This window comes from Haliotis rubra, unplaced genomic scaffold, assembly GCF_003918875.1.
Source record: "Haliotis rubra isolate DU_JTF1 unplaced genomic scaffold, ASM391887v1 Scf493, whole genome shotgun sequence".
NCBI lineage: Eukaryota > Metazoa > Mollusca > Gastropoda > Lepetellida > Haliotidae > Haliotis > Haliotis rubra.
The window spans coordinates 1-17,001 of record NW_025767183.1 but is presented as its reverse complement, the minus strand read 5'-3'; positions in this window follow the sequence as shown (position 1 = coordinate 17,001).

The following is a 17,001-nucleotide window of genomic DNA, read 5'->3' as shown; positions in this document are numbered from 1 at the left end:
GTGTTTCTAGTTTATGGAGGCAACTGCTATAAACGCCTATTATGTTTGGTTTATTATGTACAGTTAAAATAAATAAATGATTCAATGAGTGTGATCCTGGAATTGTCATAATCAGCTTAGGGCCCCTGACCCCTTTTCATGCATCCCAGGCAGTGGATGGGGCTTCTCATAAGAAGAACTGCCTGGTCGAACGTTTCCGAGAATGTGTGGACTCTCTAATAGAGCGATAGCCTTCTGCATACTGAGTGTCAGAAGGGCTGTGTACCTGACAGTAAACTCACGTACTCTCTCAACGTCAGTCAATATAGGTACCAAACCTCTCGGAGGAAAAATAAACCTAAGGCACCAAGCACAATGCGGAGTCTGACAACTTGATGCTTGGAATGCATGTGTAACCTTTGGTAAGTGAGTTCTGCATGCTTGCCATGCTTTTCCTAAATATTGTCACATATGTGACAGAAGGATCAGCATATCCAATGCTGTACAGAATTATATTACAAAAAGGACAAGGTCAGTTTAGTGACATTGACAGGACTGTGACAGGCAGTATATAGGCCTATTTTCCCTTCGGTTTCGCTCTTCAGTCCAGCCAAGTGAAGGGTTCTTCGCACTGAACCACTATAGAGAAGGTGGCATATGCTACCTATGTTTCGGAGTTGAAATAGCATTTTTGACGTGGTCATTGATGCGCTTGTCCATGTTGAGTGATGAGTCTAGCTTCACACCCAAGTCTCTAGCATCTGTCTAAAAGTTGATTTCATCACTTTCGACTTTGATATGAGTTCCTTCGATCTTTTGCAGCCTTTTGTCAGGTCCTGTGAGCAAAGCCTCTGTCTTATCGCTGTTTAACTTTAGCATATTGGCGTTCATCCAGTCGCTAACCTTGGATTTACAGTCTTCGATCGCACTTAGTCCTGCCCTCTGTGACATGTCATCAAGAGCAAGACTATTGTGCAATTGCGTATCATCAGCATAAGAATGATCATTGATGGCACAGTTACTAATGACCTGAGGGACATGCTTGCTGTATAGCGTAAATAGTACTGGGCCCAGTACCGCAGCTTGGGGTACACCACAAGTCAAAAGAGTGTTGTCAGATGATGTAGCATTAATGCTAACTCTCTGGTATCTGTCACTCAGGTACGAGCGGAACCAGTCCAAAACAACGCCCTCTAAACCATATTCAGTATAAATATGTGTCGTCGTTTTGTATCCATTTCGTCGTTTTGTATGTGTGTTGTCATTTGTATGTGTATCGTCGTTTTGTATGTGTCATCGTTTTGTATGTTTCGTCGTTTTGTATGTTTGTCGTCGTTTTGTATGTGTCGTCGTTTTGTATTATGTCGTCGTTTTGTATGTGTCGTCGTTTTTTGTGTGTCGTCGTTTTGTATGCATGCCGTCATTTTGTATGTGTGTCATCATTTTGTATTTTCGTCATCGTTTTGTATATGTGTCGTCATTTTGTATGTCGTCGTTTTGTATTGGTGTTGTCGTTTTGTATGTATGTCCTTGTTGTGTATATGTGTCGACGTTCTGTATGTCGTCGTTTTGTATGCATGTCCTTGTTTTGTATGTGTTTCGTTGTTTTGTATGTATGTCGTCGTTTTGTATGTGTCGTTATTTTGTATGTCGTCGTTTTGTATGGGTGTAGTCGTTTTGTATGTATGTCCTTGTTTTGTATATGTGTCGACGTTCTGTATGTCGTCGTTTTGTATGTATGTCCTTGTTTTGTATTTGTTTCGTCGTTTTGTATGTATGTATGTCGTTTTGTATGTGTCGTCGTTTTGTATGTGTCGTCGTTTTTTGTGTGTCGTCGTTTTGTATGCATGCCGTCATTTTGTATGTGTGTCATCATTTTGTATTTGCGTCATCGTTTTGTATGTTTCGTCGTTTTGTATGTATGTCGTCGTTTTGTATGTGTCGTCGTTTTTTGTGTGTCGTCGTTTTGTATGCATGCCGTCATTTTGTATGTGTGTCATCATTTTGTATTTGCGTCATCGTTTTGTATGTGTGTCGTCATTTTGTATGTGTGTCTTTGTTTTGTATATGTGTCGACGTTCTGTATGTCGTTGTTTTTATGTAGTCCTTGTTTTGTATGTGTTTCGTCGTTTTGTACGTGTGTAGTCGTTTTGCATGTGTCATCGTTTTGTATGTCCGTCGTCGTTTTGTATGTGTGTTGTCATTTGTATGTATGTCCTTGTTTTGTATGCGTGTTGTCGTTCTGTATGTGTGTTGTCGTTTTGTATGTATGTCCTTGTTTTGTATGTGTGTCGTCGTTTTGTACATGTGCCGTCGTTTTGTATGTGTCGTCGTTTTGTATGTGTGTCGTCGTTTTGTATGTGTGTTGTCATTTTGTCTGTCGTCGTTTTGTGTGCGTGCCATCACTTTGTGTGCATGTCGTCGTTTTGTATGTGTGTCGTCATTTTGTATTTGTGCCATCGTTTTGTATGGATGTTATCGTTTTGGATGTCGTCCTTTTATATGTGTGTTCGTCATTTGTTATGTGTTTGGTTGTTTTGTATGTCGTCGTTTTGTATGTGTATCATCGACTTGTATGCGTGTCGTCGTTTTGTATGTACATGTATGTCGTCGTTTTGTAAGTGTGTCGACGTTTTGTATGTGTGTCGTCGTTTTGTATACGTGTCGTCATTTTGTATACGTGTCGTCGTTTTGTATGTGTGTCGTCATTTGTATTTGTGCCGTCGTTTTGTATGTTTGTTATCGTTTTGTATGTCGTCGTTTTGTATGTGTGTCGTCATTTTGTGTGCATGTCGTCGTTTTGTATGTGTGTCGTCAATTTGTATTTGTGCCATCGTTTTGTATGGATGTTATCGTTTTGTATGTCGTCCTTTTATATGTGTGTTCGTCATTTTTTATGTGTTTGGTTGTTTTGTATGTCGTCGTTTTGTATGTGTATCATCGACTTGTATGCGTGCCTCGTTTTGTATGTACATGTATGTAGTCGTTTTGTATGTGTGTCGTTATTTGTATTTGTGCCGTCGTTTTGTATGTATGTTATCGTTTTGTATGTCGTCGTTTTGTATGTGTGTCGACGTTTTGTGTACGTGTCGTCGTTTTGTATACGTGTCGTCGTTTTGTATACGTGTCGTCATTTTGTCTGTGTGTCGTCGTTTTGCGTGTGTATCGTCGGTTGTAACGTCTTATGCTAGTATGTTAAACGGTGTCAGATATGTCGTCACCCTATAATTTGTGTGTCGTGTACCGTCAGTTATGTAATCCTATTTAGTATGCACTGCAGTTGTAATCTGGTACGTTTTAGAAATACTTGTGTGACATCATTTACGGACCACGTGAGGCTGGTGAAACAGTCCCAGACAGAGGCGAAGAGGTAAGGAATTGTAAAAAACTCTGGAAAGTATAACCGACATGTGTCAAACATGTGTCAACGTCATAATCATGTGTTTATGAATCACAGTGAAACAGCAATGGTAGAGGGTGTACACGAAAAGCTGAGTCTGCCCCTAACGTCGTATCAGTCACAAACACTTGCAACGGCAGGTCAATTTTTCACATGACATAATAGCTTAAGAGAAAATATGGAATGGCACTGGACTTCATTTTGCCACCGATGCTCCAAATTTGTGTAACACATGTCTACAGAAACGTTTGAATGCTTCGAGGTGTTGATACATTCTGAAAGGAAACTGACTGATCAAGAACTTTCACTTTTCAGATACCGCTTTGATTCACAAATATATATTTACCTATGCTAACAAGAGTGGATATCTGATAATGCTGTTGGTTGAGACAAAACATACATGATGCATATCGTTAGGTAAATGTATGTAGAATGTAATCTATAAGTGTGTACCAGTTGCCTGAACTTACACATGTAAATTTGCTGCCATGCCCCTAGTGAAATTTACAATAAAGTAAAATGTGTGTACGGTGTTTAAGCGTAAAGTTGAATAGTTAATAAAGATTTATTGTTTTGTAGCAATATATAATGACATACTGTCAACTAAAACGTACTGTTCCATCGATATATGAGCAAAAGGTGAATGACAGGGCAGACAAACGTTTGCCTTCTAACGTGATTTTCAAAACAATTCAACGGTGACCATATTTGGGATGTGTGTGAAAAGTCGTTCGGCACTTTTTATATTTTATTTTGCATATTTGTATTCATACATTATACATTATAAGGACACATAGACTATGTAGTAATATTAATTACTCGTGAAATACCATCACTTGTATTATATAATTCGTTCCCATATGATTTCATGTAATGTTTGTCGTATGAGAAGACTAAAGGGTGGTCAGACTCGTAGATTTGGTTTATGCATGTCTTTGTTTCCCAAGTGCGTATATTAACGCTCATTATGTCAATCACTGTTTTTTTTGGTCACGACTCGATTATTTTCAGACTGTCGTCATATAGCTGGAGTGTGGTGTTAAACAATAAAAAACAAACAAAACACAGCCTATCAAGTTATTCCGTGGGTTTAAGCATTTAACTGGTTGATATTCTATGAATGTCCTGTTAATGGCAAAATTTATCAGTATCTACCTCACTCATAAACTGTGATTTGTGCTGCTTGTTGGTAATAATCATCTTTTTTAATTACAGGGAGGGACACGAAACACTGGAAAACGTTACATACTGCCTCTCATTGAAAGAAAATATGACTTTCTGTTTGGCGACAGTGTTGAAACATCTGTGGTGGACAGGCATCCTACAGCACATAAACATAAATGCATTTGCGAAATGTTGGAAAAACAGGTGAGGCAAATGAGTGAAGAACAAATATGACCCATTTATGTAATGTGTCGAAGACAAGCGCACCTTGCTTGCAATGAGAGCAAGTTCAGGAGAACCGGGTGGCAAGATGACTGCATGTCAGAGTGCACTGATGGCGAGGATCGTCGCCAATGATTTAGCCACTTGTATAACTTGTATGACGACATTTACAGGTAGTTCAGTTGAAATTGGTCAACTGCAGCGTTACAAAATTCAAAATACTAAGAGTTTTTTATTAGTTTGCCAGCAACCTTAGATATCTGAGTCTTTTAATAGTTTTGTATCCAACGTTAAACATATTCACGTCTGTTGTGTAATATACCAGCGATTTCTGATAAACCGGCGTTACGTTCTATTCCGTCGACATGATCAGCCATGTCTCTGAGCCTGACAACCCGACCTATTACGACGCCTACCCCCAGCATGCATTAATAAAGACATATTCTACCCAGAACTCCCCACGGGGACAAAGTGATGTATTTGTAGACATAATAGTTTCTGTGTCGTTTAGATGTAGCGCGCATATCTTTAAGTATCTGAAATTTAGCTATTTTTGTAAAAGCTTCTGAAATGCTATTTTTCACTGGTTGTTCAGATAGTTGATGGTTTCCTACTTCACCTGATTCAGCAGAATCAAGGCTATGCGCTTCTGAATTAAATAATTTCAATGGTTGTTCAGAAAGTTGATGTTTTCCTGTACGCCAGCAGAATCAAGTCTAAGTCTTGCTATGTAATGACCGTGTGTGTCTTATGGACGCCCGGAATCATGAGATGGCCATGCGACTGTAAACCCCTGAGTACCTGAAAAGTCAACTACAGCTGTATACTCCATTACGAAAGCAAAATGCTACCACTTTTGTAGCGTAACAGATCTCTTACAGTTCCATTTCTCGTTGCTTCGACCATTTTATCTGTGCATTATAGTATGTTCTCGTTTTTTAAAGATTATTATTAGTTTCTCGTTACTTCGATTATTTTCACATTGTTTGGAGTATTTTCCTTTGCTTCAAATTTCTGTCCCAAACTTGAAATTTCGAGTATTTTCCCGTTGCTTCGAGTATTTTCGTTCTTCGAGTATTTTCGTGTTGCTTCGAGTATTTTCGTGTTGCTTCGAGTATTTTCGTGTTGCTTCCAAAAACCTGAATATTTTATGCTTACAAAGGTGAAGGTATTATACTTGTCGTACTTCTTAGCGTGTAATGTTAGTGTTTCTAGTTTATGGAGGCAACTGCTATAAACGCCTATTATGTTTGGTTTATTATGTACAGTTAAAATAAATAAATGATTCAATGAGTGTGATCCTGGAATTGTCATAATCCGCTTAGGGCCCCTGGCCCCTCTTCATGCATCCCAGGCATTGGATGGGGCTTGTCATAAGAAGAACTGCCTGGTCGAACGTTTAGAGAATGTGTGGACTCTCTAATAGAACGATAGCCTTCTGCATTCTGAGTGTCAGAAGGGCTGCGTACCTGACAGTGAACTCACGTACTCAACGTCAGTCAATATAGGTACCAAACCTCTCGGAGGAAATAAACCTAAGGCACCAAGCACAATGCGGAGTCTGACAACTTGATGCTTGGAATGCACGTGTAACCTTTGGTAAGTGAGTTCTGCATGCTTGCCATGCTTTTCCTAATTATTGCCACATATGTGACAGAAGGATCAGCATATCCAATGATGTAGAGAATTATATTACAAAAAGGACAAGGTCAGTTTGGTGACATTGACAGGACTGTGACAGGCAGTATATAGGCCTATTTTCCCTTCAGTTTCGCTCTTCAGTCCAGCCAAGTGAAGGGTTCTTCGCACTGAACCACTATAGAGAAGGTGGCATATGCTACCTATGTTTCGGAGTTGAAATAGCATTTTTGACGTGGTCATTGATGTGCTTGTCCATGTTGAGTGATGAGTCTAGCTTCACACCCAAGTCTCTAGCATCTGTCTAAAAGTTGATTTCATCACTTTCGACTTTGATATGAGTTCCTTAGATCTTTTGCAGCCTTTTGTCAGGTCCTGTGAGCAAAGCCTCTGTCTTATCGCTGTTTAACTTCAGCATATTGGCGTTCATCCAGTCGCTAACCTTGGATTTACAGTCTTCTATCTCACTTAGTCCTGCCCTCTGTGACATGTCATCAAGAGCAAGACTATTGTGCAATTGCGTATCATCAGCATAAGAATGATCATTGATGGCACAGTTACTAATGACCTGAGAGACATGCTTGCTGTATAGCGTAAATAGTACTGGGCCCAGTACCGCAGCTTGGGGTACACCACAAGTCAAAAGAGTGTTGTCAGATGATGTAGCATTAATGCTAACTCTCTGGTATCTGTCACTCAGGTACGAGCGGAACCAGTCCAAAACAACGCCCTCTAAACCATATTCAGTATAAAGTCGGTCTATTAGCAAGGTGTCGTCAACAATATCAAATGCCACTGATAAATCTAACAGGAGCAAAAGCGCAACATTTCCGTCTTCAAATTGTTTAATACTTTATTGAGAGCTGTCTCTGTACTGAATCCACTTCTGTAAGCCGGCATATCAAGCAGGCCTGAGACTGAAGGTGATCTGGGAGTCTAGTTTTAACCTCTTACTGGAAGATCTTGGGTATAAATGTCAGATTTGATACCAACTGGTAACTTTGTCAGTTCCTTGCGATCAAGATTAGTTTTTTTCGTTAGCGGTTTAGGAACAGCAGTTTTCATGCATTTTGGGACTTGTCCTGAAGTCAAACTCAGGTTTACAATATCTGTAATAACAGGCAGGAGACAGTCCAGAACTTCCAGTAACAACTTGGTAGGTATGGGATCAAGCTGACAGGATGTTGGTTTCTGAACTCTGCAATACAGGCACAACTAATCCATGACAGCACATCTAGCTCATTTACATATTCAATTAACGACTGAGATATATGCATGTCAATGTTCATGCAAATAAAAACATACACATGATATTGCCACTAAAACATATACACATGATATTGCCACTTTCTATTCATAAATAATATATTCCAGTCATGACATTATCTAACATAATTCGTAGAGTTGTACCAAAGAACTTACATTAAAATAGAATGTAGAATTCCTTAAAGTCAATGATCAGTCAAGGAGATGTTTCAACATTTATTGTGAGATCAAGTGTGCCGATCGGAAATCACTGACCTCTTTATAGCCCAAAACATCATTGATCAATGTTGGAATTCTTTGCGATTGGCCAAAACATATAATAGGGTAATTACGATTTTGGTTGGTTGACATAGATATTTTTACAAACAGTTACCGATTGGGCAAGCCTAAACGAGTTTTGGAGGGGTAGTCACGTGACCGTGACAGGATAATTGCATCAACTTAATTACGGTTTGTTTTACAACCCTTGTCTGGATTAGTTGTTATAGCTGACGTCACATGACCGTGTCACAATGGTAATTAAACAATGGATTGAGTTTTAAGTTGACACTTTCACGTTGACACGTTGTATGGCTTATGTTAATTATCTTTGCGAAGTGCGTTACATCAGCTGGAGCCATGACATGAAGTGACGTTTCAACTCTTCAAAATGAAAGTGAAATTTGTGGCAAATATATACAAAATACACACATGCAGATACATATAAAAATATGAAGAATATAATGATAAATTGTGCACTGTCACAATAAATAGGGACACTTGCGAGGACAAAGGGGAAGCGCATCACCACTGAACCTTTTACTCTCTCGAAACAAGCACCTCGCAATATTTGCCAACAGTGCACACAAGGCCTAACTGATAATGGTAGCATGAACGAATGCAGCTTACGAAGACGTGTTAGCTTGCATAATGTTGCTTTCATTGACATGCCCATTAGTTGATAAGATAAATGAGGCCACGTGAACGATGATTTCAAACGTATCAAATGTCTGAAAATGAAGTTACATGAACCAAGTATTCCAAATGATGGAAACATACGGTCATGTTGTTCGAGCACTGGTGAAATGAACATATAAAACCCGTCCCTATATATATACACTTGATATTTATGATACATAAATATCTAGGTTGTGTAAACATTTAAAACTTTGAAAAGCCTAAGGAAATGTTTATGTTTCCAATGTGTGCGTGTGTGTGTGACATGAGATATATATATATATATATATATATATATATATATATATATATATATATATATATATATATATATATATATATATATATATATTGCATAGATAAAACACAGAATGCCTTTTTCTCCAACATGTTTCGTTCTTTTACTCTTCAGGAGATTGTAGCGAAGTTACAGTATGACGTCATTACATATATATTGTGACGTCATAATAGGGACAACATTCTAGAGCGACAAGGTCACAGCTTGCAATGGTTTAACATTGGTTTGTACTTGTCTATGAAGTAGTAGTTTTTAAAAATTCGTTTTACTTTGTCCGAATTTTTAACTTGATAAAAGGAAATATTGTAAATTTAACATCGTTTCCTTTCGCACAGACATCTAGATGTTCACTCAGTGGGATACATCGGGTTTCAGGACACTTTATTTGTTGTTTGTGGACACGAACCCGGGCTCTTAAATTTTCTGATTGACCAATATACTGTTCATTACAGCCTGTGCATGTTATGACATACATGTGTATATTATGGGTTTCAAGTCTCATGTCAGTTATTGAAAGAGACCAAAACTACTTCAGGTTGTTTTTATTTCATATAAACTACACATCCATATTGGGAAATGACTTGAAAGATGAGACAATTCAAGGAGAGAAAATACCATTGCAATAGTATTGCAATAGTTGGTCGCAATAGTATGTTGCAATAGACTATCGCAATAGTTGTTTCCGCCTCGTCACCCGTAATCCCAACACACCCGTTTATAGCACAGTCATCTGTTTCTATGTTCTGAACCAATCATTCATGTGAACAAGATGTGTTGGGTCCCCATACTCGTGAAGATCCGGGTTAGAATTGGTCTCTTTAGCAAATCTTTTGTCGTGAGAGGACAAAACCGGGATGTGTGGTCAGGCTCTCTGACTTTGTTGACAGATTCGATTGTATCCCTATTGCGTAAAACGATGCTCATGCTGTTGATTACTGGATTGACTGGTCCAGACTCGATTATTCACACACCGCCATATAGCTGGAATATTGCTGAGTGCGGCGTTAAATACGAAACAAAGTAAAGGTTGATAAACGTTTTGTCAAATTATAAATGTACAAAAAGAATAATGAAGGTTTAATATGGTGACCGGAATAAGTCAAATGCACGATTTACCTGAGCAGTTAATCGTGGGTGTCGACCAACTCCCGTTCTTCATGCAGGTGTTGTTGACACTGAGAACGTCCAGTGACACATCTAGGTAATTGGCGTGGCAGGTACAAGACCGAGTCCCCCCTGTCACCTTAGATTCATAGCTGCAGGTTGCATGTGGATGACTCTCTTCAGAACATACATACACATCAGCTGGCGAGAACAAAGATATTATCAAAGTTTGACAAAACTATGACGAGTATATGATGCATAGAGATTATTACACAGGCAAGTGTGTCATACAACTTCTACGAAACGAATGTGACATTTTGTATTGCCCGAGCAAAAGCGAGGTCAATACATAATTTTCTACGAGTTTCGTATAAGCTGTATGACACATTTGCTCGAGTGTAATAATGTGTGTGTGTGTGTGTGTGTGTGAGAGAGAGAGAGAGAGAGAGAGAGAGAGAGAGAGAGAGAGAGAGAGAGAGAGAGAGAGAGAGAGAGAGAGAGAGAGAGAGAGAGAGAGAGAGAGAGAGAGAGAGAGAGAGAGAGAGAGAGAGAGAGTATGGTTTTACGCCGCTTTTAGCACTATTCAAGCAATATCACGGCGGGGGACATCAGAAATGGGCTTCACACATTGTACCCATGTAAGGAATCGAACTCGGGTTTTCGGCGTGACGAGCGAACCCTTTAACCACTAGCCTACCCCACCGCCCCGCTAGGCAAAAGTGATATGTCTACATGTGCACATATGACATGTATCACACGGGCTAGGATTCACCATGTGGGTAATAATGAACGATACTCAACCATATTACACTTTGTAGTCTTCTGGAAGTAGCGTGTGTATCGTCATGAATATGGATGTGGGTCATACATTTATCGCCCACACTGATACCACTGTTGAAATATTAATAGAAGATGTCAATACTGTAGAAATTTAAATGACAAGAGATATTTCTGGTATTTCTGACATTAAGCCTGGTTGACAAAATTGGCATAAGAACACACTTAACATTGCTATTTGATAGTCTTTTGTATTTGGTAATTGAAAAAAACAACAGATTTTACTACATACCTCTGTATATGGTATATGGACTGCAGTAGTACCCGTGAAGGTTCGGGTAAGAATATTGATCTTCAGTAATCCATGCTTGTCGTAAGAGGCGACTAACGGGATCGGGTGATCAGGCTCGCTGACTTGGTTGACACGTGTCATTGCGCAGATCGATGCTCATGCTGTTGCTCACTGGATTGTCTGGTCCAGACTCGATTATTTACAGACCGCCGCCATATAGCTGGAATATTGCTAAGAGACAATGCCAGTGCGGGGCGGTAGGGTAGCCTAGTGGTTAAAGCGTTTTGTCGTCACGCCGAAGACCTTTCCTTCACCAGGATGAATATTTCAAAGTTTCGTCCATAAAGCATCTCTATTATTCTTTTATTTTCATTATCTTTAGTTTTAGTCCAGATTTAAGGACCATGTCGTATTTTCCAATCTATATATATACTCACGAATACCATCCTCCATGTTGTATCCCCAAGCATGTCCTGCTTGGACCTTTCCTTCACAAAGGATGAATATTTCAAAGTTTCATCCATGAAGTTCTCTATTATTTTCATTGTTGAGTTTTAGAAGAAGCTGACATTCAAGGTTATCTGTTAGTTGTTTTCCCTTATGGCGTATAATTGAAGACGAAAATACTAAATGCAATGGTATATTTAACGAACATATATAGATGAAGTGTGAGCTGCACTGTTTCAGGTTTTAAACGAATTGAATTTAAACACATGCAGGCAGAAGTTCAAATACATGTACGACTAACTCGATATTGAAACATCATGAACACATTCTTAACTGAAATCCCTGTGACAAATTTGATGGTGCCTAAACTTCTTCAAGTTATTTGATAAGTGCTTACCTTCCATGCAAACTGCCGCTTTTGTCACACGATGCATACTACACCGCCTCCCAGGAGGACAGGAGCGATCTGCACATGTAGTCCATTGTATTATGTATTTTCGTTCAAAGAAATTGGAGATTAGCAACAGTATACATTTTCTTAAGTCCCATCTCTCTCTACACTTGGATGTAAAAACAATGTTTCCAATTTTTCCCATCATCCTCCATTGGCGGTACATCTTGATTTCAAAATGGCCGCCACATATCTCAATAATGTGCCACCCCTTTTTTTCACTTTAAGCACAATTCTGGTTCTATTTTCAGTATATATTTGAAGCTTTTATGCTGTTAAGGATGACTTTGTATACACCCCAGCATCAAAGACACTGTTACTGTGTACGAAGGGGATATGTGTTATTATATATGTAATGTGTTATTACATACACAAAATCTAAACACATACAGCAATGCCCTAGCTTTGTATTTGTCTATGCTACTGAACTCTACTAAAATATGTTTGCATGAACATGCAAGATGAACCTATTTTGCTCTTGTACTCAAAACAACTGGCGATTCAGAAGTAAAAGCGAAATGGCATAAATGTCCCCAATGCCTGTAACTATAGCCACGCCCTGTCCTCAGATGTTGCACCAGACAATATAAGCACCAAATACACAAACAGACCATTTACAGCAAGTCATCAATATCATCATCGTGTGATTCCCCCATTTCAGACATGTAATCATATCTCCAATCGAAAAGTTGTCATTAATGATGAAAGTATATATCCACAATGTCACCGAAAGGAGAGGTCTTTCACACCTCATCATAAGATATATATTTACAGCAGTTCATCAAAGTTAATAACAGGAACTGTTTCTCCACTTGAGACTCTTCATTCTCACTGATTACTGCATTGACAAAGTTCAGTACATGGTAAGTCCTTTGATTTGCATGTACACCGCTGAGTTGAACAGTCTGTCTTGCACTGGCATCGAACCATCTCGAGAATAGCCTGGGGAGCTGGCAGAACATCTGTAGAGACTGGTCTAAGCTGAGCATCCTTATCCCTATGAAACCCGTATCTCATTGGGTCCAAGAAGACTTGTTTGGCAACATGAACTCTTGAGCCCATACTCCATGCCTTCCGCATCTGAACTCTGTGAATGTGCTGTTTCAAGGCACCAAGGTTGAGGAGCCTATCACTTTCAGCCATGTGCTTGCAAAAGAGATAACCATCTTGGAGCTTCAGGAATTTCATTCAAGGTGATTGTTTTGGACAATACACAGCACATACAAATCTAGCCACGTTGAAAAGGCTTCTTCATCAAGATCTTCTACAACACAGCAGCTGCAAAGCTCAACAGTGTCTGGTGGCTCTAGAAACGTCTTGAACCAAGTTGTCTTCCCAATGCGAGAAAAATCTACCTGTGTTATCAGCTCCAGAAAAGGCATGGAAGGCCAGTGCGGTTTCCTGCTTTCAACCCCAAGTGATTTCCATATATGCTGTATTTGTACTTCACCTGATGCCATGCAGATAGATGTCTTTACTGGCAGGTGATCATAATTTTAAAAACATGATTAGCACGAGGACGTCAGTATCTGGAGAGAAGAAAACAAGTTCAGAGTCACACGAGTTTCGCTGAGATGCACAGATGGCTTGGTAGATCATCAGTGTGTCAGCCTCTTCATGGTTGTTTGACTCAAAGTTGATGCTGCTGTTACTTCTTGTGTTTACCCGATGCTGAGGTGATGAAGAGCTTTGATGAATCCTTGTTGTACTCCATGGTCTTTGTTGCTAGGTACTCTGCAAGGTCATCCTTGGTTTGGTCGTGAGATAAGAATCGCTTCAATGTGATGTGCTTGATTCTTGTTTCATCAGTTATTTGGTACTGGACTGGATCCTTGCCATGACGTCTTTTTTCCCTTGTTGACCATTTAAGTGAATCAGGTTTATAGGTATCAAACACAAGAATGACTTCATCAAATTCTCTTGTAAGGCTCATCAGTCGGTTATTGAAGCACTGACTTAGATCCTTTACTGTCTCCACTGCAGGAGGTAACTGTGTCATCTTCTGAAGAAGAACCATACCATCAACTACAGCAATCCTATACACTGCAGAGTCAATTTGGTCAAGTTGAGGGGCCATTTCTGGATCACTGATCATATGACTTTTACCCAGTTCCTCAAGGCAACTGATGAGTTTTGACTTGTCTGTACATTGTAACAACATGCCATCCGGGAAAAAGAATGCTCTTGGTGTCAGTGTGAATTCATAGTTCCCTATAGCATGTTTCAGGTCAATATCAGCGGCTTGATCTGGCTAAAATCATCAGCCGTCCATACAAGTCCTTTTGTTTCTTTTCAGGTCCACAATCTTGTCTCGAAGTTTCACTGTTTGTTTCTTGCTGTCAGACATGTAGAGATGGTTGTTTTCCTTCTTCACTGGCGCCCATAGGCTGACTGTTCCATTGATTCTTTCTGCCACATATTCTTCATACAACTTTTTTGCCCGGTCTCATCTATGTTGAGTATCTGAGAGACATACTGATCTTGAATATATGCATGTGTTATCAGATTCTGCAGCTTGTCCCTTCAACAGTAAAGGATTCCCATGACTCAGGATAGCATTCTTGATTTTGTCAACTGCAATATGGTCCCGCTGGATAACACCTGGTGCAAGGTCATGATGCTCCTTGACTTTAGCTGCTTCAAAATCAAACTGACTTTTGAACTCATTTGCTAAGCGTGACAACTCAGGTGCTGCCAGAAAAAAACGCTGTCTTGCATTTGCATTCCGTGATATGCCAACGAGACCAGAGTGTACCTTCATTAGTCTGTTCAGTTGTTCACATGCATGATCAGCTCCAATGGACACAAAGGGGATACCTTTCTTCGAAACTGATATATTTCCATTAGCCAGCTCATTCCATGTGTATGGATCCTTTGACCTCAGTGCATACATATCTGCTAAGTATCTGGGCCACAGTCTTTTGTATTTGATCCGATCCATTGCAAAAAAGAGTTTGCTCAGTTCTTCACCAGCCTCTAGATGCAACCTAAGATCTGCATTCCTTGATGCAGCTATGAAGAAGAGAATGTCTTCAACACGGTGTAAGTAGTTCATCATTGACTTGAACATGGCATGTTTGCACATCTCTTGCTCCCAGGACTGAAATTTGGTCATTAGATCATCCATGGCAATTTGTCTAAGCAGCTTGGAATTTGCACACTTCACGGATTCTGCCTTTTCACTTTTGTCAACTACATTACAGGCTCTGACAATTTCCTTGGTGAAATCAGAGTAAACCACTTGCAGCCCAGGATTATTCCTGAAAAACTCCTCAAGTGATAACTCATACAGTGCAGTGTAAGAGTACAGATGAGCTCGGAGGCAGCGTTTGTAGTGGATACATTTTAGTATCTGTCTTGTTGTTGTTGGACCAAAAACATCAGCTTCCATCCAGGCATCATCAATTCCAGAATTTTCAATAGATGTACCAAGAGCTCTTAGAGCAGCCATAACAACATGCAACTCACCAAGCCTGGGCACAAACTGTCTTTTCAAGTCAGGACTGGAATCCAAAAGTTTAACAACTTTCTCTCGTATAGAGCCATGTCGAATGATATAACAGTTGGGTGATCTTTTTCCAATTGCCAGTTCTTTCAGATTCTGAGCCTGTATCATTACTGTCAGTAGTGTTGACCATTCGTGTGCGACTTCAGGGAGAGTAATGGCAAAGCACCCACTTGTGTCATTGTCTTGCTTTCAGACAGCAAAGAATTGTATGCAGCCCAGCCTGGAATCATGTTGGCTTCTCTCTCTTCCCTCATTCTGGACATCACTGATGCTACTATCCATCCAAAGTGTGTCAAGTAATAGCCTTTTAGAAATACCATCTCTATTGAAGTCCAGTTTTGTCCCATTTGTTGATAACTGAGATGTGGTTTTCAAGTCTGGTTTTCTGCAGGGGATCAGCTTTGTATGATAGGGAGCAACTGTAAGATTTTGGCCTTCCTGTATGTCCAGGGTTGGGATATCAGTTCTCCTGAGGCATCAGCCTTCTGGTAGACAGCAGTCACAGTTCCATGTGTCGTTCCCTTCCATCAGGTGTGTCTTCTGCAAAGTCTATGTTGTCAACAGCAAAGAAGACAAATGAACCTTTCGAGAAGAAATGGTGGAACGTATAAACCGTTGAAGTGTCTTGTATTTTTAACTACAGCATTGGCAAGTGAAGTTTCTAGAAGAAGAGCACGCCTGTAAGGAATGCAGTAGTTGTGGGCACTGAGGAGATCCATGATCATCTTGTTTCTGGTGTTGTAGTGAACTGCAAGGGCTAATCCAAGCACCTGGAGGATTTTCCTTTCCACGTAATCTAAATGCTCCAGACTCTCTTTGCTGTTTATATTTTACCTGTCTTCTGGATTTGACACCATACATGATATTTTGGCAGATTGTAAGTACACTTCTGTCAACAGTACTAGTCTTTTCTTCACTGCTGAACTCAAGTTTTGTTCCAGCCATTATCCAACGAATGAGAGAGTAGAGTTCAGAAGGAACATCATCTACAGTACTTGTAACTTGCATAGAAAAGTTGCTGTTATCTTCTTTCTGAAAGGCCTCAATGCTCTTGCGTACCAGCTTGGCAGATTGGTATATGTGTTTCATATTTTTCCATGCTGTTGTCTCTCTCAATAGCATTATGGACCATTTCTTCCCTCACTGCTGCATTTGGGGAATACAGCACAGCAGGTTTCCGGCGGTCTTGTTGAAGGACAGATTTCACATTGGGAAGCTCGGAAGGATCTTTTCCTTCAGCCACTGCCTTGTGTAGGTAGGGCACATGCTTGTCCAACGTTTTAACCCTCCAAGCATAGAGATATATGTTTTCTCTTCAATTTCCTCTAGTGATAAAAAGCCTTTGTTTGCTGTTTGCTGGTCCAATTAAATCAATCAATTCAGTTATACATGCAGTTTGAACTGATGCTTACTTTCCCTTGCCTTCTCGGCTGGTTTCCCATGCTGGCCATGGAAAACATGGTTGGTTAAACAAGTCTTGTGGATATCGGACATCAATGGCATGTGCATCATAGTTGGA